Here is a 26,706-nt window from a genome sequence, read left to right on the forward strand (position 1 = left end):
TGCTGGCGCTCTGATGTTTTTCCTTTATATAGACAAGTGTTTCAGTGGCAGCTGAAGTAAAGTAAAATGATCTCACAAATGTCTCGATGGCAGCTAGAGTAAAATAAGATAATCTCATAATATCTATGGCATGTATTTTCAAATCTCTGGGTCCTTTTATGCCCCATGAGGCAGTTTCAAGAACACTCCATCACGAAAGACCCAGTGCTTCAATAACTTTCCAAGAAATAAAGAGGTACCGTTGCAATTGACTTTTTCGCTGAAGTATGTCATGTTTTAGAGAGTCAGGCCAGAGGTGACATCACCGTGGTTGAGAGGGTTCTCTCTCCTCCTCTGCTCTAATCCCGTCGTCCTTCTGCTCCTCTCCACCAGCCACTAGACGCATCATCTCCTAGAAGACCAGCGTTCCCGTGATCATGGAGGCCTCTCTGTCCTTTCTGTGACTGGAGCAATGCTGACCTCGGTTTCCTGGACCCATTCTGACTCAGGTAACCAAGCTTTGCCTTCCCCAGCTGGCTTACACCTCATGGAGATTGCACTGAATAAATGAAATACCAAAGCTATATTTAAATGCAAATGCCAAATTGATTGTTTCTCCAGCAATTGATATCCTCCCCCTCTTCCTCCACGTCTTGGCGTCTTCTTTTTTTTTTTTGCGGTTCTCGGGCCTCTCACTGTTGTGGCATCTCCCGTTGCAGAGCACAGGCTCCGGACGCAGGCTCAGCGGCCATGGCTCACGGGCCCAGCCGCTGTGCGGCATGTGGGATCTTCCCGGACCGGGGCATGAACCTGTGTCTCCTGCATCGGCAGGCGGACTCTCAACCACTGCGCCACCAGGGAAGCCCCCTCCGCGTCTTATTTTTTATTTTTTTTTCCCCGCGTCTTCTTAATGATCAATTTATACAGCTGATCAGACTGACAGTGGGGTCAATGAATTTAGGCATTAAGATAATGAGAATGAGTCACACCTTTATTTAAAATTTTGGTGTGTGTCATAGACACAAAGCAACAGGCACTTTGCTGGGAATTTTTGTATAGCAACTAGCCTCTGCCGTACGTAGTTTCTCTAAGTCATTTTCTTTCCCATAATACTATATTTCTTTTTATAAATTTATTTATTTACGGCTGTGTTGGGTCTTCGTTGCTGTGCGCAGGTTCTCATTGCGGTGGCTTCTGTTGTTGCGGAGCACGGGCTCTAGGCACGCAGGCTTCAGTAGCTGTGGTTCGAAGGCTGCAGAGCGCAGGCTCAGTAGTTGTGGCGCACGGGCTTAGTTGCTCCGCGGCATGCGGGATCCTCCCGGACCAGGGATCGAACCCATGTCTCCTGCGTTGGCAGGCGGACTCTCAACCACTGCGCTACCAGGGAAGCCCCTATATTTCTTTTGAATTGTATTAATCTTTCTAATGTTGGACCTTTTAATTGAGTTTAATAAGTATTATTGAGTATCTGTTATGTGTTCTCAGGGCAGATGGGGATAAAAAACTATAAGATGTATAAAAACATAAGATACATCCTCATGCAGCTCAGACCTTAGCAAAGGAGCCACGACCCACTCATAAGAAAATGGCAGATGGCGCTCAGCTTCCGGCCGGAGCCGTGCGCTATGGTAGCTCTCTGGTTCAGGGAATTAAGAGACTTTGAGGATTGGGATTGAAATAATCGGAGAGTTCATGGAAGAGGGAGGGCTGAAGGCGGGCTTGGTCACTGTGGATCATTCAGCCAAGAGGGGAGAGAAGCAGCCTGGTCTGGCCTGGAAGGCGGGAATGAGCCTGCCATGAGCCTAGCCAGTGAGGACCACACAGGGCTTGGAGGGCCCTGAGCCTCTATCCCAGCCAGAGCCAGGCTCCTCCTCGGGGCCTGGGTCCCTTAAGGTTCCCCTGGGGACACGCTACCTGCTCTGTTACAGAGTCACCTTGGCTGACGGCTTCCTTCAGGGGACCCTAGTCTGTGGTGCCCCAGCCCTGGCTTGGCTGCTACCTGGCTGGTCTTCTGCTTCCTTGGGCTTGCCCATACCTGGCCTCTGCCTCTCTACCTGATTGTTCATTCTTACATACCTGCCCCCCTCCCCTCTACACTCTGCCTGGCGGGTGTGGCTTGACAGGGCCCGGGGATGAACCAGGTGCTGTGTGAGGTCAGTATCTGGTGATTCACAACGGGTGACTCTGAGCTGAGAAGTGGAGTGGAAGGGTAGGAGGAAGAAGCCAGGAACGTGAGTTTGTACGTTGATGTCAAGAGTGTATCAAGAGTTCTGAAAACCAGAATTCAGGGAGGGCCTCAAGGCTGAAGCTGGGGCCATAGTCAGGGATGGGAGCCCAGTGTGCTGATTCATCTTGCAATGGCCCAGCAAATCCTGCCCACACCTAGCTCTTTTGGATAAAGCAGTGGCGACATTCCTGCCCTGGGTCTTGAGGGTGCTGCTGAGGGTCGCCGGCCGAGGCTCCCGCCCATCCCGTCAGGTCTGCGTGGCCACACACCACCTGCCTTAGCGTGCACCAGTGCTTCTGGAACTGAGGCCTGGCTCATCCAGGAGCTCAGGCCTTCCTGGAGTCAGAGCCCTGGATCACCAGCCACCAGGAAGTGGAAGGACTAGAATAACAGTATTCGTGTTCCCCTCCCACAGAAGCGACTGCCTAATCTGTTGTTGCCCTGCCTCTTCTAAGCCTGGGTTGGGTTAATTACGGCCCGCCGGCCAGGCATGACCCACTGCTTGTTTGGGGTGGACAAGCTGAGATGGTTTTCACATTTTAAAATGACTGGAAAAAATTAAAAGAAGAATAGTATATTTTGCCTCGTAGAGATGATATAGAATTTAGATTTCAATGTCCCTAAATTAAGTTTTACTGGAACATAGTCATGTTTATTTATTTCCAGATTGTCTATACCAGCTTTTGCGCTACAAGGGCAGAGTTGAATAGGTGCGTCGGAAACCATAAAGTATTTACTTTCCGACCCTTTACAGAAAAAATTTTGCTATCCTCTGGCCTAGGCAATTGATTGACACAAGTGTTTGCAAAATTTGAGGTGTGGAACTTTTTCCCTCATAAAGGAAATAGGATTGAAGGGTGAGTAGGATTTAAATAAGCAAGAGAGGAAGAGAGGAATTTTCTAGATTGAGATAGAGAATTGGTCATAGTCTAGTTGGATTTTTCTGTTCATCTATTTAACTTTCAGTTAAAGCTAGATATGACATAGAGGCTATTTCATTTCAGGAATCTAATTATTAGGGTCGTCTTTAAAATGAGGCATCCAGGCTTCTCAGGTTAACGTAAATGTTGGAACAAATCAGCACCAAATTAAAATATAGCCTGCATTTTGGAACTTTCTTCTTTTTACTTGGCACTGGGTGTGAACTATTTTGTTTTAAACCAAAAAAGCATTTTGTTTTAAATCAAGTAAGCATTGAAGGTTTGCCATGAGTAAGCTATGGCATTTAATCTTGGCAGCATTTTCCCAGTCTGGTGGGGACTTTTGATACTGTTGAGTGAAAACTGGTGAAAGTTGGAGATGCGGGTTCTAATCGTACTAGCTAGCTGAGCCAGGGCAGGCTGTGGGATACTAGGGTAAAAAGTACACTCCAAATCTCAGGGTTTAGTGCAATAAAAGTGTATTTCTCACTCACCCAGAGTTGGATTGCACGAGTGTGGCTTTGCCGCCTCCCCCATCCTGTGACACCTACGTCTCAAACTGTGGCTTCCTGGTTGCTTCAATATGTGAAAAAGAGTTGAGAACACACACCCATTCTTAGGTGCCTTAGACCAGAAGTGACTCAGACCGATTCCACATCCACAGTCCATTGGCCAGAACTAGTCACGTGACCCTGTCTCGTTGCTGGGAGGGTAGGAAGTAGGGAGCAGCGTGAGGTACGTTTGGGGTTCCCACTGCCCCTGCAACACTGTATCACTGAAGCCCAAACTTCTATCTGTGCTTTTGTCCGCTCGTGATTAAAGGGTAAGTAACCCAGACCTGCATTTTTTCACACAGTTTATGAAAGGCTTAAAAAGATGTATGAAAGATCTCTAAAAGGTATAACGAGTTGTAAAATATGTAAGATATAATCGTTACCTAACTTTACCGGGTCTTGAATGGTGATGGGCTGGAGTTGGGATAGTCACACATGCCCCAGTGTGCCTGGAAGCATCCTAGCCATATGCTTGTTGACCCAACAGAATTATAATACAGCCCTTCCTTTCACACCTGGAAATACGCTGGTATGGACAATGCATGACATGCTCACCCCAGCTTCACCCCACTGGTCATCCTTGAAGATTAATGTTAGCTGCTGTTTATTGAGCCTCTTCCAGAGGTCACGCTGTCCTCAGCTTCTGCCTGCCTTCTTTTCATTTAACTCCCCAAACAAACTTGTGAAGTAGGTACCGGTAATCTCATTTTAAGACGAGGTAACAGATGCAGAAAGGTTTAAATTGTACATGATCACAGCTAGAGAGTGGTACCACTTTGCTTTGAACCCAGCTCTTTCTTGCTCTTTCCAGCTCTTGCACGTGACTGCCTCACTCATCCTTTACCAGGATTGTGCCCTTGACCACGTGGGGCCCCCCTTCCCTGACACCGGCTTGGGAATCTGTTCCCAGACCACACACGGGGAGAAGGGTACAGCTCTGAGTGGTGAGTCCAGCCCTTTTTGACCCCGATGAGAAGACAAGTCATGGAATCATGAAGGGGTTCTCCGGAGCCAGCAGTTACCAGGTTCAGGGTGGCAAGCTCTGCTCCTGACTTTCACTTGGTCCCTTTCTGCCTGCTTCCCTAATGTTGACAACTGCAGCTCGTTTTAAAAATGGGCACCACCTTTGTATACAGGGAGAAAAGATTTTATTTTGAAATCTAGGGTGGAGTGGAACTCCAGCCAGTGAAGACTTGCCATGTGCTGTGCGTTGATCCAAACAGGCATCTTCCCAACTTAACAGTGAGTAGAAACTGAGCTCCATTTTCAGGAAGTTTGTTTATTAAAAAAAAAAAAAAAAAAAAAAAAAAAAACCAAACCACAACCAACGACCAGTTTGCTTGAAGAATTATATCAGACAAAAACCGATCTACTCAGGAGATGGTTTTAATTTCCCTGGTTCCTGGCCTTCCTAATCACTGTTCAGAACTGACCCCACGGAATCAAAGGGAATAGTCTCTGAAAAATGGACCAAATGTATCAGAAGCACCTAATGCAATGCTTGCTTCAAGAAACCCCCCAGACAATTACACGTGTGGTTTCTAGATGTACAAAGAAAACTAAAGGAATTCCATTATGAAAGAAAAAATAGATGGAAATTTCTAATCCCATCTCATAAACAATATAGGAATAACTTTTAAATATTCTGCTTTAAGCATGCATTTAATTTGTGCTCTGGGAACCAAATAATCTTGCTAAGATAAAACATTCTAATAATGATTTATGTAAATTTATTTGTACAAAGTAATGGTGTAGTTGCCTATAGCAAATTGCTTGGAATATGAAATGACGTTTATGAGGTCTTTTTTCCCCCCCTCTGAATGAATACAGTGGAGAAAATAAGAGACTCCAGAAAGGACAACAGAAATCCATGTTCAAAATGGAGTCTGAGGCCAGAAGAGGCAGAGGCAGCTGGACAGGTTAGGGGGTGTGTAAATAGTCGAGAAACTCAATTCAATATGTTTTCCTGTGATGGTCTCATTATTTGAGGCATTTGTAAAGCCACACAAAGAGTGTGTGTGTTAGATTCTTAGAAGGCTAGAACCCTTTATTTTAGTGATCATAAACTGTGCAGACACCAAAGCTCTTTCAGAACAGCCGACGACAGATCACTTGTTGTCAGTGTGCCCTGAGAGACAGGGTACTTACAACATGAAGTGCCAAGAGGCCAAATGTAATTAAAAATCGGGCAATTAATCTCAGTTCCCAGTTACTTTAATGCCAAGGGAAGTTATGCTTGAGTCATAAATGGGGCCCAAATGTTAATAAACAAAAGAGAAAACTCTCCCAGGGACTGATTCATAGACCTATGGGGAGTTTTCCTATGGCTGCCCGCTTAGCACGTTTGCTTATGGCTCTAAGGTGTTTCCCAGAAACATTTCATTAAATGGAAATCCCCATATATGTAACAGAGAGAGTTTCTGGATCTGTGCTTTGGCCTTGTAAATAAATGCCCGGTGGAATTTGCCAGAACCTGTACTATTTGGAAAAGATATGACATTCACACCTTCGTTGTAGACGGCATTTAATTTTTTTTTTTCTCCAAGTATTTTTACTATCTCACTTGGTCGCCACACTCATTTTTGTGAAGAAGGTAAGAGTTTGTATTCTGTATATAGAGAAACTGAGGGGCCGCAGAATCTCCAAGGAAGGTCACAAAGCGAGACATTGGTGGTGGAGGGGACAGCTTCCCCACTAACGTTTGTCTCGTTGTCATCACAAACTAAAGCAGATGAAAGAGATTTGTGAACGTTGGAGGGCTTGCTTTATTTAAAACAAGATCAGAGTTTTGGTCCCTCATAAACCATTGTGGAATTACACCAGCTCTCCTGAGAGAAATGGCTTTGTCTGATTGGACTGAATGACTGCTGTGGTGGTCCAAGGCCTGAGAGAGCAGGCATAAAGCCTCAACAGGACTTGAAAGCAGAGTGAAAACAACGCTGGCTTCTAGGAAAGACGGGATGGCCTGCGTTTTTAGCGGTGCTGGTTAAAGTGCATGCACCGTAAAAGCTGTGGCTTCTGGCAGGGTTGCTTGTAGTGAGTGACCCAAGGGTGCCAGGGGGAGGCAGTGGATGTTAGGGTTAGCATATCAGCCAGAGTTTCAGATTCCTGTCCCTCCTCTTTCCAGCTGAATGACTTGGGGTGTGATTTCTGAGCTGTGTATTCCTAGAAAATAATGGAAGGTATCTGAGCCTCCATTTCCCCATCTGTAAAAGGGGGATGATGATATTTACCTTATAGAGTTGGCGTGAGAATTAAATAAGATAATTCTTATAAAATATTTGGCACAGGGGGAGGAGGGTTGGGTGAAGGGGATTAAGAGATGCAGACTTCCAGCTCTAAAATCAATAAGTCCTGGGAATGTAAAATACAGCATAAGGAATAGAGTCAATAGTCCTGTCATAATTTTGCATGGAAACAGATGGTTTTACTTGTCGTGGTAAAATCCTTCCATAACGTATTCGATTGTCGGATCACTATGTTGTACACCTGGAACTAACATAATGTTGTATGTCAACTGCACATCAATAAAAAAATAGATAAACAAAAGTAAAATACTCGGCACAGTGCTTGGCAGACAGTAAGCGCTCATTTTATGTTGGCTCTTAAAATTATTATAATTGTCATTACTTAAGAATGTATGTTCCCGGGTGGCACAGTGGTTTGAATCCACCTGCCGATGCAGGGGACATGGGTTTGAGCCCTGGTCCGGGAAGATCCCACATGCCACGGAGCAACTAAGCCTGTGCGCCACAACTACTGAGCCCACGTGCCACAACTACTGAAGCCCGTGCACCTAGAGCCCGTGCTCCACAACAGGAGAAGCCACTGCAATAAGCCCATGCACCGCAACGAAACTAGAGAAAGCCCGAGCGCAGCAACGAAGACCCAATGCAGCCACAAAGAAAGAATGTATGTTCCTGACTGATAATTGGAAATGAGATGAAAATCCATCTTTTATTTAATGAGAATGAATTGAAAAGACTTCTAAGTCAGTTGTTCCTATGTACTGCAGATAACAAGGTAGATATGAGAGCTCTTTCAACAAAGAGTTCTTCATGTTTGAAAGCCCTTTGCAAGCTGTTTGCCAGGGAGAGAGAGGCCAGATACAGAGCTCTCGTCCCAAGGGAAGAGGGAGATTTTTGCACACAGGCCCTGAGCTGGCCACTTTAACATATATGGTCTTTGTTTTACAAGAATTCAGAAATTAAGCTGGTCTAAATCCTTAGTTTTTGCTGAAAGCCCTGGTTCGGGTCCAGACTCTGCAAGTTGGTTTCCTTCAGAACCGTCATCTTGGCTGGCGGAAGAGTAGGTTTGTGTCAAAATAAATGGATGGAAATCTTTGGTCATTTGCTCCTTCTGCTGTCTGCCTGCAAAAGACGGCATTCACATTCCTTGCACATGTGTTCTTGGCCCTGGTGGGTCAGGCCCCTAGGCTGAAAGTGTGAATACACCCTTTTGTTAGAATTCATTTCCATTAGAAGCATGCATAGTGCTTTCTTATCAAGGGTTGAAATGGATCCGATGTAAAATGTGTTGATTTTTTTTTTGAGATGGCCATATAGTTATGTCACCTTAGAAAAGGTGTTTCACAGAAATTCTCTGAAGGAAGATAAGGGAATGTGAAACATTGTGAAGTGAAATGAGAAAGTAAGTAATAATTCTCAGATTCGGGATCCAACCTGTCTATTTCAGTGGTTCCTGGACACCAGGGGCCCTCCTGTGTGGAAGGTAGAGAGATTCTGAGGGGCCTGCTTGAGTTTACAGTTGATGGGGTGTGGGGAGGAGGGGGGAACAAACAGATATGTACAAATAAGTGTTCAAAGATGAACTTTTCCCCAGTCCAAGGCAAAGAGAAAAATAAACTCAAAATAGTGAGTTCAGTATTCCTTACTTGGAAAAATAAAAAGTTGGCAACCTACACCTCTCCGAAACTATTTTTGAAATTTTATTGTGGTGCAAAATCACGATCTGGGAACCTCCCTGACTTGGCTTCTCTCACCCCTTCTCCTTGGTTCCCTTCTCACCTCCCTCTCTCTCCTCCATACTGGCTTCTACTACTGTTTACTGGAGGTCCACAGCCTGTGGCTTGTCTTCCTTATTAAACAGGAGATTAGCAAGCGCTAGAGACATAGCATCAATGAAGACTTTCTTCCTGCTTTAGGGAGGAGAGAAGAAAGGCATTTGAAACGATGAGTAGACATCTGGCCACGGCACTCTGGCTTAAGAATACACAGTCACACCTTTGTCTCTTGGTGGAAATCGGCAGACCCCATCCCCCCTGCAAAGGCAGAGGGTGAACTGTTACTCCTGGTAAAAAGTGCCATATTGTGCCGTTTCCCTGTGGTGGGCATATTTATATGTCCACATTTATTTTACTCTCACCATGTGAACTCCCCAAATGGATATTTGGGCATTAACCAGGGACCGAGTCTTTTGAGCCCAAACTCAGAACTGTGCTCAAGTCTCGTAGCTCCATCAGTGGTGGTAGCCACGTAGCTCAGGTGAGAGGTTTTTGGCTTTTAGGATAGAGTTAGGTTCAAAGGAATAATTGCAACTCAGAGCAGGGGCATCTCCCAGAGCCTGAAGAGGTAGAGCTGTTTTGAAGTTGATACCCCTTGAAAGAGAATGGCATCTAAATTGGTCTCGTTATTATGGCAGCTCATGAGGAAGGAAGGGAAGGAGCTTTTGTAAAGGGCGTAACACACCCCCAAGCCCAGTCAAATGGCCTCTGAATGGTTGGACTTTTAACCCGCCTAGGAGAAGATGAGTTTGTTTGTGACATGAACACATCTGACGGCAGGTAGGTTCAGCTCACTCTTTAGCATTTCTTTCTTCTTGCTGGAAGCTGAGGAGACTTCACTGCCTTTGACTTTTTTCCTCTGAATACCAGAGGATATCATTACCTCAGATAGAAAACGTATTTTTCCAGGTGCACAAAAAGAGGCAGGAAATTGGTTGTAGTTGCTACTGGAAGGTCCAAATGACTTGCCAATTAGAATTTAATAGACTTTCTCTGTGGTTAGTTTGATCTGTGAACGGACAGCTTCTCTTCTGAATCAGTCTTCGGTGAACTGGTAGAAAATTGGGCAATGCTGTTTGAGACTGCATGATTTCTAGAGGGTTCCAGCATCGGGGGTCCTCTAAGGTAAAGAAGGAAAAGATTTGTTTTTTTGCAAAGTGGTGTGTGCCTGTGTGATAGGAAGTTAGTTGCTTGATAAATGCTTCTAAATAGTGACGGCCTACTATTCTTATGGCATTTAACTTTATCCGTCACGTGAAAGTACCTGAAACACTACAAGAAGAGTCTCATAATGTTGTATATATATGCATATTCATGTCATGCAGATGTATATGTAAATATATGTGTATGCAATGTGTGTATAAATGAGCAAATGATGTCATTTGATTCTGGGACAGTTTATAGGATTCACTGATTTCTTGTGGAGATATCTAAATGATCCCCGTTGTAAGTGGTTCCACTTTTGTATATTCAGCCTCCACTTCTTTTTTAGCTCTTCTACCCGGGACACATAAGTAGTCTCTGGATGTGTGTGTGCTTAACTGAACAAAAATGTCAACAACCTGCTATTTATTTTATTAAACAGCTCGAGCAGAGATGTTTGGTCTGATTGCCAGAAATTGTTAGCTTATCACCGAACTGTCCTGATGATTCTTATTATTCAATTTGCATTGCTTATGATAATAATTATTACTGCATAAAAGAGCATGATGTTTTATTTGTATAGTTCTTTCATTAATAATTTAATTGACTATTACATCCGAGTGGTTCTGCAATACGTGCCCATCGAAATTCTTAGAGGTTGGCCCTGGCACCTTGGGAAGTCAGAATATAGATATAAATTGTAAGGCTTGAGGCACGGATACGGGTGGTAGGCAGGCCTTTCAACCTTGACATCCAATGGGGTGGCTGTACATTTCCCCTCATATTTATTTCCAGGCATTTTATTGATTCACCCACTGTGACTCTGATCTGGTCATTTTAACAACCTAAGAAATCAGATCATGGTATAGTTATTTTGGTCACTAAAATGACTAGATTGATACTGATTTATAAGTGAAAAAGGTAATGATGGCTAAAACAATAAATCTGACCCCAAATGATTGAATCAGTGGCTTCATATAAACAGAAGCTGTGTCTTTGGTCCTGGTCTTTAGAAATGGGAAGATTTCATTGGTCGCAACTTAGCCAGTGTACCTGGACTACATTGCAACTGTGTGAGACATATATTTTGATACATTTGCTGTAGAAAAACTTTGTGGATTTTTTTTTTAGTGTAGGAGAGTACTGCAAGTTTTGTCTTAATTCATGTTTTATATATTAAAATGGTGAATTAAAATATGCCTTTGGAGGCATGAGAAATTGGGTTGAACCTGACTCTGGGGGGTGTCAACCCATAGTGATATTCAAGGAGCTGCATTTTATTTTATTTTATTTTTTGGCCATGCGTGTGGCGTGCGGGATCTTAGTTCCTCCACCAAGGATTGAATCCACCCCCCCCTGCAGTGGAAGCACAGAGTTCTAACCACTGGACCACCAGGAAATTTGCAAGGAACTGCATTTTAAAACTCTGGATTCAACGGGGAAAGAGAGCCCACAAAGGAGTTCCCATTTGGCCAGTCCAGCTTGACGTCTGGGAGGATGAACTCACGTGTTGATCACGAATGTCGTGCGGGAAATCTTCCACGTTGGAAAGTGGAGTTTCTTAAGATGATTGCCTTCTCCTCTGCTGGTAGATGATGCATTTGGAGCAGGTTTTAATGTCTGGCCTTGCACCTGGGGACATGTACGCTGGGGCTCAGGAAAGGAATTAGAGGGTTTGGGGGATTGTTTGAGAGCTTAGTTTTATTTAATTTCTTTTAATTTTTAATTAATTTATTTTTTGGTCGTGCTACATGGCTTGTAGGATTTTAGTTCCCCCGACCAAGGACTGAACCTGGGCCCTTGGCAATGAATGCACGAAGTCCTGAACACTGGACCGCCAGGGAATTCCTGAGAGCTTAGTTTTAAAATTTACCTTTTGGAAAGGAGTTTGGTTTCTCATAATTAAAAATTGTGTCTACGTCTGTAATAAACAGCTAGGTTCCTAGTACTGCGAATTCTCTGGGTGCACAACCAGTTACTGATTTAGAAGAAGGTCATGTTCTGGTGGCTAAGTGGTACGTGTGTATCACTCAGGGTAGACTAGGTGATAGGTTAACAGATGGTCCCCAAAACTCAGGGGCATAAAACAATGAAGGTTTATCTCTTGCTTACCCTACGTATCTATTGAGGTTGGCTAGGGACTGTGCTCCAAGGCATCCTTGACCTCAGTCCCGGATGGAGGCAATGGAACATTCCCTGTCACGAAGGCTGAGGGAAAGGAGAAAATGGTGAAGCACGTGCTGTCTCTTAAAGCCATCCAACTTCCGCTCACATTTTATTGGCCAGAGCTAGTCACGTGGCCACACCTAACTTCAACAAGGTGGGAAGATGTTATATAACTGTGTACGTGAAGGAGAGAGAGCTGAAATATTTATAAATAGCTGTGTGATGCCCATAATGTACAACTTCAACATTATAGATAGAACTCTAGAAACCTAGCTCAGTGGAAGCAAGTGAGCAGAGCTTATGAGAGAATTCTTTACATCCTTCAGAAAAATGGACCAGTCGCCTGAAATGGAGTTGCTTCATCTCTTCATTATTGTCCTCTCCAGAGACTGAACCGGGGAGTGGCTCGGGGCTCTAGCCCCACAAACTCTCCATCTCACATACAACATAAGCCACTCAAGCAAGCATTCCGTGTGCTTGTTTTGCAGGTGGGCCATCTGTGGAGTCCCGCAGCCATCCCCTTCTTGGCCAACCCTGTGCCCCTTCTCAGCTCCTCCTACACAGACCTTCTGGAGCAGCCACATTGCTTCGTTTCCCCCTCTTGGGTGTTCACTTTTACATTTCATCCTGTATATTTCAGTTTCCTAAGTGGGCATCTGAAGGTTTCTTCTTTTTCTTCTTTTTTTAAAAAAATTATTTATTTATTTTTGGCTGCTTTGGGTCTTTGTTGCTGCGTGCCGGCTTTCTCTGGTTGCGGTGAGCAGGGGCTACTCTTGTTGCGGAGCACAGGCTCTAGGCGCGCGCGCGGGCTTCAGTAGTTGTGGCACGTGGGCTCAGTAGTTGTGGCTCGCGGGCTCTAGAGCACAGGCTCAGTAGCTGTGGCACCCTGGCTTCGTTGCTCCGCGGCATGTGGGATCTTCCTGGACCAGGGCTCGAACCCGTGTCTCCTGCATTGGCACCAGAGAAGTCCCTGAAGGTTTCTTCTTACAAAGATGAAGCTCGCTTGTTTGGGGCATTGGTCTGTGCGTACAGCCAACAGTAAGGAAGTTGTTCCTCGCTCTCCAGGCTCAGGGAGGCTCCTGTTGTCCTTGCCTCTGTGCTCTCTGTGTCTTCTATTCATCTCTGCCCTGCTGTTCCAGGGTGCTGGCTTTAAGTCTCCCTTTTGGAACTGAACGCTTGGGTTTGGGCTTGGGTTGTTGGTGTAACAGTCCCCATCAGGGCCTTAGTAGTTATGTTCTCCAAGTCCCCAGAAGGAATTTATATCTACACAAGAGAGCCTCACGGAGCCAGCAAATTCAGCTCTCTGGAATATAGCCAGGAGTTAGGGAGAAACAAAACATATCTCAGAGAACAAAAGAGCTTTCTCCAAATCCATGCACTAAACTTTAAGTTGATTCTGGCTGGTTTTGTGTTATTAATGTAGCCACACTCCTAATTAACTTGGTTGTCTGATTTTCGAGAAAACTTAGGCACGAAGAGGTTAAATAATTTGCCTAAGGTCTCAAAGCTAGGAGTGGTAGAACAGGTTCTTATGATTCGAGACTTAGAAGGCTAATCAATGTTTATGAAGGTGGCAGTGAGATAAGAAGACAGGCTGGACTGTATTTAACTTTTTTTTTTTAAAGAAAGTAGTATGGAAATATGTAATAACTGTAGGACGATTCCCTTCAAAATGGCCATGTTTAGTTTTTCATTCTAATGTATGATGAGTATCAGTTGGCTGAGAAATTCCAGCAAGTGGAGCTGTGCTTCCTAATTTGCCAAAGGAATACGAAGTTACTGGATGTCCTCTTTGCTGAGCCCCTAGTTTAGCTGGTGTATAAACAGATGCTTATGAAATGCTTTTTTGCACCGTCAAGGTGAAGCCTCGACTCAGTCTGTGTCATGATGATCAGCCTGGTTCTGGTGTGCTTGGTGTGAGGTGGATGGCTTCAGGATTATCTGGGAGCAGGGGCAGACCCCACCCCATGTCTGAGGATGGCTGCTTCCTACAGGCACATTCTGGCATGGAGGCCGATGGCGACCAGCTGGTTGACATTCACCAAGATCCCCCATTTGTGTTGAGTCTCACAGTTTCAAAGCAGTGTCACCCACACGATCTACTTAGCTTGAAACAACCCTGCAGGTTAGGCAAAGCAGGTATCGGTGTCATCTCCATCGTTCAGGTGGGGACAGTGAGGCTTAGAGAGAAGCACCCAAGGTCACAGCACCAGTGAGACCCAGAAGCTGAGCCCCTCACCTAGACCGGGTACTCACACCCCTGTGTTGCTCCGTGAACACCTGCCCTGTCCCTGCCCGTGGGATGTGACCAGAGATCCTTTCCCTACTGCAAGGAGCTTTCTTTCCCGGTTAATAAAGTCCAGTTCCACAGAGAAGGAGATAGAGGAATGTGAAGGTCCACTCACAACACGAACCACTTTGCTCTCAGATGGAACAACATTTGATATGACATGAACAGGAGAAAAAACACCTTGGAACCTCAGGCAGTTCGGAGGCAAAGCTTTCTGTATTCGAGCTGCAGTCAGCAGCTCTCCAATTGGAGAGGCCCCACAGCCCTGCTTCCTAGGTTGAGGACGAGGTTGAGATTTCCCTGTCAGGCAGGGGAAGCACATGCCTTGGGATTGCGGGTCCCGAGGGAGGCTCTCACCCTAACCCAGGCATCGGAGAGCCACCTGCCTACCCAGCTGGTGTGCCCGGCAGGGAGAAAGAAGAACTTTGTCCACTGGTTGTCAGACTCTCTTCCTGGTGCTGGGGGTCAGGGCATCCTTAGGGTGGTCCCAGAGCCGAGATCTGGTCCAGGCTTGTCTGTATAACTAGCTCAGGATTAGACCTTAGGCAAGTTAGGGGACACTGGGTGTCTGTTTTTCTCATCTGTAAATTAAAGAGTTCTCAACCTCACTCATAATTTAAAGAGGCTCAAATCAAAACGACAAATGTGATACCATTTGTCACTTGTATGGTAAGTATTTAAAAATTTGAGAATATCCAATTCTGGGCTGGAGTTGGGAAATAGACACCCTCTCTCTGTTTTCCTGGGGGGATACATTGGTAGAGCATCTTGGAAGGGCATTTGGCAATATCTATCAAAAGCATTGACCCAGCACATTCACCCTCAAGAATGTATCCTATGGATCTACTCACCAAAGTATCAAAAACTGGTGAATGGGAATATTGATATTGTTCATAATAGCAACAGCAAAAAATTAGATACAACCTCAATATCCATCCCTCAGGGACTGAATAAGTGTTTATCCTTGGTAGACAAGTGTATATCCTTGGCACACTGGGCAGCATTTAAATAGGATAACATGGGAGGGGTGCAAAGATATAATGGTAATAAGTAACAATAATACATGTTTTTTGAGTGCCATCTACATTCTGAGAAGTTTACGTGTATTGACTCACCTATTCCCGTTTTACACTTGAAAAAGCCAAGGCACAGTGAGGTTAAATAAACTGCTCAAGATCATAATATAATTGGAAAGCAGCCTAGTGTGGGGAGTACGAAGCAAGTATTTTGGTTTGAGAACTTTGTCCATTGCCTTTTTTTTTATTTATTAAATTTTTTTTTTTAATCTTTGGCTGCGTTGGGTCTTCATTGCTGCATGTTGGCTTTCTCTAGTTGCGGTGAGGGGGACTACTCTTCATTCCGGTGTGTGGGCTTCTCATTGCGGTGGCTTCTCTTGTTGCAGAGCACGGGCTCTAGGTGGGTGGGCTCAGTAGTTGTGGTGCAGGGGCTTAGTTGCTCTGTGGCATGTGGGATCTTCCTGGACCTGGGAACAAACCCGCGTTCCCTGCATTGGCGGTGGATTTTTAACCACTGCATTGGCAGGCGGATTCTTAACCACTGCGCCACCAGGGAGGTCCCTGTCCACTGCCTTTTGTCTTAGTCTGTTCAAGCTGCTGTAGCAAAATCCCACAGACTGGGTGGCTTATAAACAACAGAAATGTATTTCTCACAGCTCTGGGGGCTGGAAGTCTAAGATCAAGGTATCTAGTGAGGACCCTCTTCTGGTTTGCAGACTTCTTGTATTCTCACCTGATGGAAGGGGCTAGGGAGCTCTGCAGGGTCTCTTTTATAAGGGCACTAATCCCATTCATGAGGGCCCCATCCTTATGACCTAATCACTTCCCAAAGGCCTTACCTACTAATACCATCACATTGGATGTTAGGATTTGGGGGAGACACAATCATTCAGACCATAGCAACTTTTTAAGTGGAAAAAAAAGCAAGTTTCAGGTCCTATTTCTGTTAAAAGAATCAAGTCATATATGTGTATATATGTATATACATATATGTGCATGCATATATGTGCTTATATTTTCATACTTATTTTTGGCAGGTTACACAAGATAAAGGTAGGGAGGACTGAGGGTTCAAGGTAGGAGGGAAGCAACTTTTTACACATTCCTGTACTGTTTTGTCTTAAAAAAAAAAAAACCCAAGGGTTCATCTAGCACTTTTGTTTTATTTTTTAAGGTTTACATGGGCCTAGTTTGTTTAGGTGGTGTGACTAGGGGCCATTTACATTTTCCTTAAATTTTTCTATATTTAGAAATTATCTAGTAAATAATTTTATTTAAAAATTTTTGGCTGCCTTGGGTCTTCATTGCTGCTCGTGGGCTTTCTCTAGTTGCGTGAGTGGGGGCTGCTCTTCATTGCAGTGTGCGGGTTTCTCATTGCGGTGGCTTCTCTTGTTGCGGAGCACGAGCTCTAGGTGCATGGGCTTCAGTAGTTGCAGCATGAGGGCTCAGTAGTTGCGGCGCGTGGGCTTAGTTGCTCCGCGGCCTGTGGGATCTTCCCAGAGCAGGGCTCGAACCCGTGTCCCCTGCATTGGCAGGTGGATTCTTAACCACTGTGCCACCAGGGAAGTCCCAATAACTGTATTTTTAAATGAAAAGGTTGGACGTAACTCTTTCCGAGAGCCCGTGCCAGATTAGAAATTTCCTGATTGCATTTGTTGAGCATGAACCCAGCTCTGTTACTTAAGTAACATGTAATGACACCGTGTTCTCTGCCCGCAAGGCGCTTAGAGTTGGAGCAGATGGTGGTGGACGGCGATAAACATACCTGGAACAGGTGAAGCGCTGGGGTCACACCATTCTCTGCTGGAGGCTGGTTGTCTAGCTTGGCCAGCACTCGATTTCTTCTCCGGCAGAGTCGTGTCTCGGGCTGGGGTGGTGCGAGCCCCTGCGAGAAGTGGCCAGTGAATACAGCTGCTTGTGCTTGAGAGCCCCGGCAGGGTCCAGCCTGGATGGATTCATCTGAGTTCGGGATTATTACCACCACCAGCAGCGAGGTACCAACAGTGAGCACCAACTCTTATTTTGTGCCAAGCCTGTGATCATCTCTAGCATTGTTTTTCTCCCCATTCTTTAGATGAAGATTCAGATGTGCCCCCCTTGCCTCTGCCTTGGTTGTCAGTGATGAGAACAGTGTGATCCCCACCATGCTGCTGCCCCGGGGCCTCAGCGTGGTGACTGGAACAATCACTGAACCGAGAAAACCAAGGAAGGGGGTCAAGAGTCTTGGTCAGCTGCCCCAAGCCCCCTGTAAATTTTTTATCTCACGTTAAAGGATTTGCTTTAACTGGGGGGGACCTTGTATCTTGCAGTTCCTCATGACGTTCTGTTTGTACCTGCATCCCAGCACTTAACCACACTGTAGAGTAATTGCTGATCCAAGTGCCTAGTACTGGCCCTTAATTAAGACTCGGGAACATTTCCAACATGCATAGAGCTGGTGCTCATGGGCAAATCAGTTGTCTGAGCAGTCAAGAGGCACCAGAAAGCAAGTCATTCAAAAAACATAACCCCTACGCTTGCCATCAATTGGAAGAGAGATGAGAAAGAGGAGAAAGGAGTGGAGTTTCCGTTTGGTTTGGCGAAGTTGTTTGGTAGCAGAATGGCTGCCCCTGGGGGGCTGAATGTGTTGGTTATTCCCATCTCAGTTTGCTTTAAGCAGAGTGACTTGTATGCCTCAGTGAACTGTGTTGTGATTAAGGGGGAGGGGTGCAGACAGAGAGGAAAAGAGATGAAAAGGAGGAAAAATAAGTGGAGGTGATGGTCCAGAAGCTGGAGCACTAGGGAGGCTTTGGGGCAGGGCAGGCGTAGGCCCTGCTTGCTGACTCCTCCCTGACTTCTCCCTGCCTGAGTGCTCAGTGGTGTTCACACTGAGACTCGTGTTGGGGCAGCCGGTAGAAACGTGTGTGTGCGCGTATAATTTATAAAAATGAATAAAGCAGATGAGAAGGGGACCACCCTAACATTCTACCCCTATAATCAGCCTGTAAAAATAACACTGCATGAAAACCTAAAAGCTGGAATAGCATTTAAAACTAATCTTAGGATCAATCCAGAATGTTGCTCTAAGGCTACCATATCTAGGTAGCTCCAGGATTGAGATTTAAGTGGGACATCTCCAGAGTGTCCTCCAGTCTGTAGCACCAACAGATCTTCATCTACAGGAGTAAATGGAATGTGACCTCTCAGGGCCGGAAATGATAAACAGCTTAGGTTGGAAGTGTTAGATCACCCGTCACAGTCTTTGCAGTGCTTAAATCTGTGAGTTTCAGGGAGCCACCTTTTTTTTTCCTTTAAATTTATTTATTTATTTTTGGCTGCGTTGGGTCTTCGTTGCTGTGCACAGGCTTTCTCTAGTTGCGGCGAGCGGGGGCTACTCTTCGTTGTGGTGCGTGGGCTTCTCATTGCGGTGGCTTCTCTTGTTGTGGAGCACGGGCTCTAGGCCTGCGGGCTTCAGTAGTTGTGGCTTGCGGGCTCCAGAGCGCAGGCTCAGTAGTTGTGGCGCACGGGCTTAGTTGCTCTGCGGTATGTGGGATCTTCGCGGACCAGGGCTCAAACCCATGTCCCCTGCATTGGCAGGCGGACTTTTAACCACTGTGCCACCAGGGGAGCCCGGGGGAGCCCCTTTTGCGTGTAGTCGGTGGTATAAAACACACCTCGTGTGGCCATCTTGCTGAACTTACTGAAGGGTTCGGCAAGAGGGTGGAACCCACTTCATAAACTAAGCAGAGGTAGCTTTCGCAGCAAGATTTCTGGGAAGGGGGAATCACTCAAGTTTTCCAGGTGTTGCTGGAAAGGTATCTAGACACTGTAGCCATGTGTATATGGCGCCAGGATTGCCTTTTAGTGGGCTGGGAGGATGGGAGCTCTTGGCCATGATTTGAGAAAGGCTGAGTGCCAGAAGAGTAGGCACTTGAACTGCCTCTAAACTCCAAGTTAGCATAGGAGCTCCCCGGGTCTGGGAAACGGGGCAAGCCTGGGGAACAGTAAGAAGATAGAGGCATCTTATAGCCCCATACGTGACTTTTCCTTAGTCCCTTCTCCCTTCCATGATCCTTCCTTATTCTTTGCTGCCCCCATGCCTACTCAGCTGATGGAATCTGGAGAAGACTGGGATCTGTTCCATCTGCACTACAGTCAGCTGGGGACAGTGGACTGGGAGACACATACCCCTGCGTATCTCTGATGCCGGAGGCATTGATCCACAGCAAAACCATCAGGGGAGCCCCAACTTCTTATGGCCCTAGAGCAGTGATGCCATGTCCCTGCCCCAGTGGCTGAGGCTAGAATAAAGAGGCCTCAGGATACGTCTGTAGGTTAAAGACTTTATTGAAATACACTCTGTGCTGTAGAAGAACCAAAGTCTATGGGAATAGCTTGAACCCAGTGTACTTGGCTAGGAAGACCTGTTATGGGTAAGAAACGGTTGCTCCAAGACTGCCCAAACTGTGGCCTTCTGAAATGAGGGGTGGGATGCAAAGTTTTAGTTGTAAACCTGCCCTCCTAGAATTTCCTGATAACTTCCCAGGTCTCTTCTCCTCCAGCAGTCCTGGTCCAGCTTGGTGGTGGGCATGACAGAAAAAAGGAATTAGGTAGGAGTGTATCACTCATGAGATGACTTTTGACATCATTAGCCAGATTCCTTAACATCCCGGTCTGATGCGTTTGATCTTGGATGAATTTTCCAATATCAGTGTTTCCTGTAAGGAAGAAAGAGGGGGAACTTGACTTCTGTCTGCACGGTTGGGAGAGCTCACCAAAGTGGCCCTCCCCACGATGGAGGGGTCTGCCCCAAAGGGGCAGGGGTTCCTACTTCCCCCAATCAATTTTAAATAGCCTCCTGGCTATTCTTCCAGCTAGTAAGAATTCAGAACTATCGAGGCAGTCTCTATGCTCCCTGCCATACAAGCAGGGAGCCTTCCTTAATGAGAAAAGTAGATGTTTACAGATACTATTTTATCAGATAGAAAGCTGATTATCTAAAGTGGAAGCTCTCCGGCAGGGTCTGTCTCTCCCGTTCACCGTCCTGACCCCAGCACTGCTCATGACAGGTCACCAACTTCCTACAAGGACAGATGTGGGCCTGGATGCCACTAAGGTTTTCTTTCATGCTGCTTCTCAATTCTGAAGCACCCTTTTTTCTCCTTTCCTAGTTTGACTTCTTTTAAAAACCTATCCATCTTTCCATGTCCGTCCAGACAGTTGCTCACTGGACATCTTTCCTGATTGCACCAGCTCTAGGGGTGTCTGCTTCCTTCCGGCACCTACTCCAGACATCACATTGTATGTTTCAAGTCATTTCCAACGAGCCATAGTTAAAGTGCTATATTTTGTAACGAACTTGCTTGTTGTTCTTACTATTTTTATTAGAAAGGCTTTAAGGCTAATAACGTCACTCAGCATCGGTTTAATAATTTACTGGTTTACTAATTTAACTTTATTAAAGTTAATAACTTTATTAATTAACATACCCATTATTCATCTAAAAGTATTTCTTAAGTACTGTGGGCCAGGATATGCCCTGGTACTGGGGACAAAGTGGTAAACACGCAGCTGAGGTCCCAGGTCCTGCGGCATCTGCCTTTTGGTGGGAAAAGACAGGCGACAAACAGACAAGAGATTTCTGATTACGATCCATGCACTGAAGACAGTAAATAAGCTTGGGGGAAAGTGGCTATGGTGCTGGTGGTCTGGGAAGACCCTGAGTGGGGAGGACATCGCAGCTGAGACCTGAGAGAGGGAAGGGAGAGAGAAAGCGAGGCTGGAATCATCCCTAACCTGGGAGTATCAGGTGGGAACACGATGGGGTCCCGCAAAAGGGAGGCTGCAACCCCTCACCTCAGCTGCTCATTTGGTACCTGAAACTTCTTGCCTCTTTTGTTTTGTTTATTTTATGAAACTTTTTATTTGGAAATAATCCTAGACTCAGAAGTTGCAAAAATAACATAGCGAGGACCCATGCATCCTTCTTCTGGCTTCCCCCGTGAGAACATCTTATATAACTTTAGTACATCGTTAAAAGCACCATTGTGCATCATTGGTACAATACTATTAACTAGACCACAGACCTTGTTTAGAGGACTTTACCAGCTTTTATACGTATTCACTGCATATATAGGACTTGTCTGTGTGTGTGTGTTACATTTTTAATGGGCACATTTCTTTATCTCTTTTAAACTTAGTTTGCTCATTGTTTCAGGAATATCTGATTTATTTATTCAGTGAACATTAATCAAACACCTACCACGTATCAGTTCTGTGTTGGGTTCTGGAGATACAGGATGAATGATACTGAGGTAAAGGGTTGTCAAGGGGGCTCAGTGATTGGTCAGGGAAAGCTGTCCAGAGAAAGTGTCGGAGTGAGCCTGAGAGGTCTGGACAAGAGAAAGGATGGCCCATCCTGGAAATGCCAGAGGCCAGAAGGGAGTGAAGTCAACAAGGATAGGTTAGCAGGTTGAGAGTACGAGGGGCCCTGAGTGCCAGGCTAGGGGTCTGGGGCTCGATGCCTCTTTGCAGATTACCCACAGGGTAGCCGAGGTGAGAACTCAGAGAGTGATTGTAATTGGTTGATAACTCTACTTAATTTATTTTCTGTCTGATCCATCCTTTTGAGCAACAAAGGCAATGTCTACAATGTGCAGATCTGACCTAGGAGAGCCTCCTGGATGCCGCCCAGCAAGATCTCCGCTCCCAGGCAGAGCTCAGAGTAACCAGAAGCAAGAAGAGAAGCCCATTCACTATCCATTCTGACAAGCCACTCTTTCACCGTGAAGTGCCTGTGTTGGCATATCATTGACATTTGTTGTACACGAAGAAATGAGGTATTGGATGCTATTTAGATGTTTCCTTCGATTTGAACAGGGAGAGAGATGCCTGTTGATTACTGGATCCACACAGATTAAACAGTACCCACCCACCAAAAAAGGAATATGCACATTTAATCAAAACGTCTAGGGCTTCCCTGGTGGTGCAGTGGTTAAGAATCTGCCTGCCAATGCAGGGGACACGGGTTCAAGCCCTGGTCCGGGAGGATCCCACATGCTGCGGAGCAACTAAGCCCGTGCGCCACAACTACTGAGCCTGCGCTCTAGAGCCCGCGAGCCACAACTCCTGAGCCTGTGTGCCACAACTCCTGAAGCCCGCGTGCCTGAGCCCATGCTCCACAACAAGAGAAGCCACTGCAATGAGAAGCCCGCACACCGCAGTGAAGTTGTGTGCCACAACTAGAGAAAGCCCGTGCACAGCAACGAAGACCCAACGCAGTCAAAATAAATAAATAAATAAAATAAATTTATTAAAAAGAAAAGGTCTAATACTTGGCTCTGACCTTTTGAACTTGTCCTTTTGGGGTGGTGACCCTGTTAGACACAGCTTGCACTGCTCCTCTGGAACACTCAGGGAAGAAGATCTAACTCGGATGTCCCTCTTTTAGAACAAAATGCAAGAAAAAGAAGTCCATCACCCTGCTCCCCCCATCTCCCTATCAAGAAGTAGCCTGGATTTCTAGAGAAAGGAAAGTGAACAGTAGACCCCAGATAAGTGTACAGTGGGCTCCCCCGGGAATTCCAGCCCAGGCTGGGTTGCCAGGGTCCTCTCAGCATCCCTTAGCCCCTGTCTGGCAGAGTTTACAGTCTTCCCCTCCTGCTGTGAGGCTGACAGTTCTGAACCAGATGTCACCCCGTGCAGATGTGCACCCCACTCGCTCACCCCACGGTCCCCATGGAGCTGTTTGTTTGGTCTTGGGCACGGGTTGCTGAATGCAGCGCTCACTGGGGACTCTGGTACCATACAGGCCATTCCCTTCCTGGCGAAGGCTTCTGGGTCTCGTGATGCTTGTGATGGGCCTGCCTTCTCAGTCCAGTCGGCACTTGCGCAGACGGGAGAGCCCAGGAAAGCTGTGGCTTACGGGAGTGAGAAGGGGTGTGCTTTTGGCTGTGTGGCATACAGTGTACACAGTGTGTGGAGCAGATGCCCCAGGTGGGAGGCGGACCTGGATTGGGCAATGGCCTAGATAATCCTAAAGTCTCTTCCTGATCAAATATGCCATCGTTGTACACCGAAGGCTAGTGGTTTGGATGCAGATTTAAATTCAGTCTGATTAAGAGGGTGCTTTTTATGACCCGGCTCCTCAGTGATCATCAAGCAATAGTTTGGGAGTTTTCTTTCTAAGCTTTCTCAAGCTTTTACTGGTCTAAAGTAGCAACAGTGTCATTGTCATTTTAAGTCATCATAAGGTTGCTTAAAACGGCCCTGTTGCTTTTTTTTTTTTTTTTAATAATTTGGCCTATGTATATATGTGCCACATCTTATTTATCCATTCATCCGATGATGGACACTTAGGTTGCTTCCATGTTCTGGCTATTGTAAATGGAGCTGCAGTGAACATTTTGGTACATGACTCTTTCTGAGTTATGGTTTTCGCAGGGTATATGCCCAGTAGTGGGACTGCTGGGTCGTATGGTAGTTCTATTTTTAGATTTTTAAGGAACCTCCATACTGTTCTCCATAGTGGCTGTATCAATTTACATTCCCACCAACAGTGCAAGAGTGTTCCCTTTTCTCCACACCCTCTCCAGCATTTATTGTTTCTAGAGTTTTTGATGATGGCCATTCTGACCGGTGTGAGATGATATCTCATTGTAGTTTTGATTTGCATTTCTCTAATGATTAGTGATGTTGAGCATTCTTTCATGTGTTTGTTGGCAATCTGTATATCTTCTTTGGAGAAATGTCTATTTAGGCCTTCTGCCCATTGTTGGATTGGGTTGTTGGTTTTTTTGTTATTGAGCCGCATGAGCTGCTTGTAAATCTTGGAGACTAATCCTTTGTCAGTTGCTTCATTTGCAAATATTTTCTCCCATTCTGAGGGTTGTCTTTTGGTCTTGTTTATGGTTTCCTTTTCTGTGCAAAAGCTTTGAAGTTTCATTAGGTCCCATTTGTTTATTTTTGGTTTTATTTCCATTTCTCTAGGAGGTGGGTCAAAAAGGATCTTGCTGTGATTTATGTCATAGAGTGTTCTGCCAGTGTTTTCCTCTAAGAGTTTGATGGTGTCTGAGATGTGGCACATATATACAATGGAATATTACTCAGCCATAAAAAGAAACGAAATCGAGATATTTGTAGTGAGGTGGATGAACCTAGAGTCTGTCATACAGAGTGAAGTAAGTCAGAAAGAGAAAAATACCGTATGCTAACACATATATATGGAATCCAAGAAAAAAAAAAAAAAAAGGTCATGAAGAACCTAGGGGTAAGACGGGAATAAAGACACAGACCTACTAGAGAATGGACTTGAGGATATGGGGAGGGGGAAGGGTAAGCTGTGACAAAGTGAGAGAGTGTCATGGACATATATACACTACCAAACGTAAAATAGATAGCTAGTGGGAAGCAGCCGCATAGCACAGGGAGATCAGCTCAGTGGTTTGTGACCACCTAGAGGGGTGGGATAGGGAGGGTGGGAGGGAGGGAGATGCAAGAGGGAGGAGATATATGTATATGTATAACTGATTCACTTTGTTATAAAGCAGAAACTAACACACCATTGTAAAGCGTTTATACTCCAATAAAGATGTTTAAAAAAATTAAAAAAATAAATAATTTGGCCTCACCACATGGCATGCGGGATCTTAGGCCCCTGATCAGGGATCGAACACGAGCTCCCTGCAGTGGAAGCGTGGAGTCTTAACCCCTGGACCACCAGGGAAGTCTCCCTCCCCCGACTTAAAAAACTTTTTTTTGGCTCTGTTGCTTTTTTAAAGAATCCATCCTGCACACACCTCTTTGCTAAACACCCTATTCGGAGAGCTGGCTGATCGTCTGTGATCCAGAGACCAAAATGTTGATATTCCCTCAAAGCAGGGACGTATTAGCTTAGTCTTTCTATGAGAGGAGACGCACGGGGTAAGCAACAGATAATTACTTTTTCTGGTCTGTTTGGAGAGCTTGCAAACGAAATTTGTTTCCTTTTGTCCTTTTCCACTCAGCAAATATCGACTTTGACTCTTGGCTGTGAGTGGGGCTGGAATGAGCATGGCTAATCTTAGTTTAAGGGCTTTATCTTCTCCAGGGCCAGATCGGCCAAAACTTTCTGCTGCAGTCATTGACTGGGACCTGGAGGGGGTCTTGATGGCTCTGTTCACTGAGGCTCCCACGGGGCCAGCCAACAGGGCTCCACACCCAAGACAAAGTAGCGGCACACTGTGAGGGCAGCTGGATAACTTTTTGGTAATTATTTGTTCTCAGGCGTGCCAAGGCCGCACTTGAAACTCAGATTATTCACAAGCATAATCGTCAAGCTCTCAGTTCACATTGTATGTCTCTGTGGAGTACAGGAGGAATAGGGTCATTTTCTGAGAAGTGCACTGTCAGACACTTGGTAAAAGGGCACCCAAGAGGCAGTTAGAGTCCACAGTTGACCCACATGCTGAGTTTTGGGGAGAACAATGTGCTTATTATCCCAGGAGGAAAGGAAGTTCTTCAGTGGAGAGCCCACGACTCACTAGGAGGGGCCGCCCAAGTGGCTGTCTCTAAAAAGGTACCTGGGGGCTTCCCTAGTGGTGCAGTGGTTAAGAATCCTGCCAATGCAGGGGATATGGGGCTTCCCTGGTCTGGGAAGATCCCATATGCTGCGGAGCAACTAAGCCCCTGTGCCACAAGTACTGAGCTCATGTGCCGCAACTACTGAAGCCCGCATGCTCTAGGACGCGTGTGCCGCAACTGCTGAGCCCGCATGCCACAACTACTGAAGCCCGTGCACCTAGAGCCCGTGCTCTGCAATGAGAAGCCACCGCAATGAGGAGCCCGCGCACCTCAACGAAGAGTAGCCAGTGCTCACTGCAACTAGAGAAAGCCCGTGCGCAGCAACGAAGACCCAATGCAGCCAAAAAAAAAAAAAAAAAGTACCTTGTGTATTTCTAATATAGGAACGAGACAGGTTAGAGCTGATCCTCCAAGGCCCAGAGAGTGGGCTTGGGTCAATTCAAAGGAAACAGATGCAGATGGCAAGAGACACAGAAAATGATCGATATTTCTTAGAGGGGAGAAGCCTTGGAGGGCTTGGGTCGAAGAGATTTCTGTTAATACAGATTCTAGACCTTGGTTTCAAAAATACAAGATTTTCCCTCACCTTAGTTTGCACCTAGTTTCTTAGGTCAAACAGGTATGATGGACTGTCAGACTTTTTCAACTTCTGAATCACTTATTCAGTCATTCAACAGATATTTATTGAAGACCTACTGTGTGTCAAGCATTCTGCTCGTGTTCCTGTAGAGACAGCCAGTGTATCACCAGCAAGCTCTTTCCTCCACCCTTCAGAGAGGATTCAAGATGATTGATTAATAAAAATAGAAAACATAGGAAAGATAGTCTCCATGGGGTTTTTGCAAATGG

General features: G+C 45.7%; 1 protein-coding gene across 1 annotated transcript in view; it reads left to right on the forward strand.

Moving 5' to 3' along the window:
* Positions 1-416: 416 nt before the first annotated feature.
* The window catches only part of FOXN3 (forkhead box N3), a 296,834-nt gene continuing 270,544 nt past the window's right edge, over positions 417-26,706 (forward strand). Inside the window, exon 1 of the mRNA XM_065872029.1 lies at positions 417-488. The gene's annotated coding sequence lies outside the window, so the exon portion shown is untranslated. The remainder of the gene's footprint in view (positions 489-26,706) is intronic.

The sequence above is a fragment of the Phocoena phocoena genome, chromosome 2, assembly GCF_963924675.1.
Source record: "Phocoena phocoena chromosome 2, mPhoPho1.1, whole genome shotgun sequence".
Lineage (NCBI taxonomy): Eukaryota > Metazoa > Chordata > Mammalia > Artiodactyla > Phocoenidae > Phocoena > Phocoena phocoena.